Below are 551 nucleotides of genomic sequence, written 5' to 3'. Positions count from 1 at the left end.
CTATGCTAGTACCACATAGCTTGATGATGAGGACCATGATAACAACAGCAAGAACAGCAGCTAGTTCAGTATTCGTTCAGTTGAGTATTGCCTGTGTTCCAGTCAAAATGATAAATATTTTATCATATTTTAACTAATTCATTTCTCACAAAACTCTATTTTTCTTTTGAAAATCTGGCTTAAATATTCTGACATGTAGCCATTTTATTTAATGAAATAATTTTCTTTCTTTTGTTAAATATGGAATACTTCACAAATTTGTATTTCATCCTTATCTGGGGGCTTTGCTAATCTTTGTATCTTTCCAATTTTAGTATATGTGCTGCCAAAGTGAACACTGAGTTAGTATTCTTAATATCTGTATTTTTACTGATGAAGATGTAGGCTGTGAAAAATTACATTTATTCACATACAAGCTAGAACTGTAATCAGCTCTCTAACTCCATAGCCTGTGCTGTTAACCATGAGGTTGGAATTTACTAGTAATTCCAAAAGTTTCTCAGCTAGTTTTATCCATATACTTGTCCTTATGAGCTTCACTGTGATTTTGA

At 31.9% G+C, this 551-nt stretch overlaps 1 non-coding gene across 1 annotated transcript; it reads right to left on the bottom strand.

The window, feature by feature from the left end:
• Positions 1–234: 234 nt before the first annotated feature.
• On the bottom strand, positions 235–338 carry LOC124517665 (U6 spliceosomal RNA). The gene has a single exon (XR_006963528.1). It is a non-coding gene; the product is annotated as a U6 spliceosomal RNA (small nuclear RNA).
• Between the last annotated feature and the right edge of the window lie 213 nt (positions 339–551).

This window comes from Lynx rufus, unplaced genomic scaffold (assembly GCF_022079265.1).
Source record: "Lynx rufus isolate CCGP_SWC_20201006 ecotype Redwood Valley unplaced genomic scaffold, mLynRuf1.p SCAF_22, whole genome shotgun sequence".
Lineage (NCBI taxonomy): Eukaryota > Metazoa > Chordata > Mammalia > Carnivora > Felidae > Lynx > Lynx rufus.
Note: the sequence above shows the minus strand (reverse complement) of the source record. Positions and strands in the feature narration are given on the sequence as shown.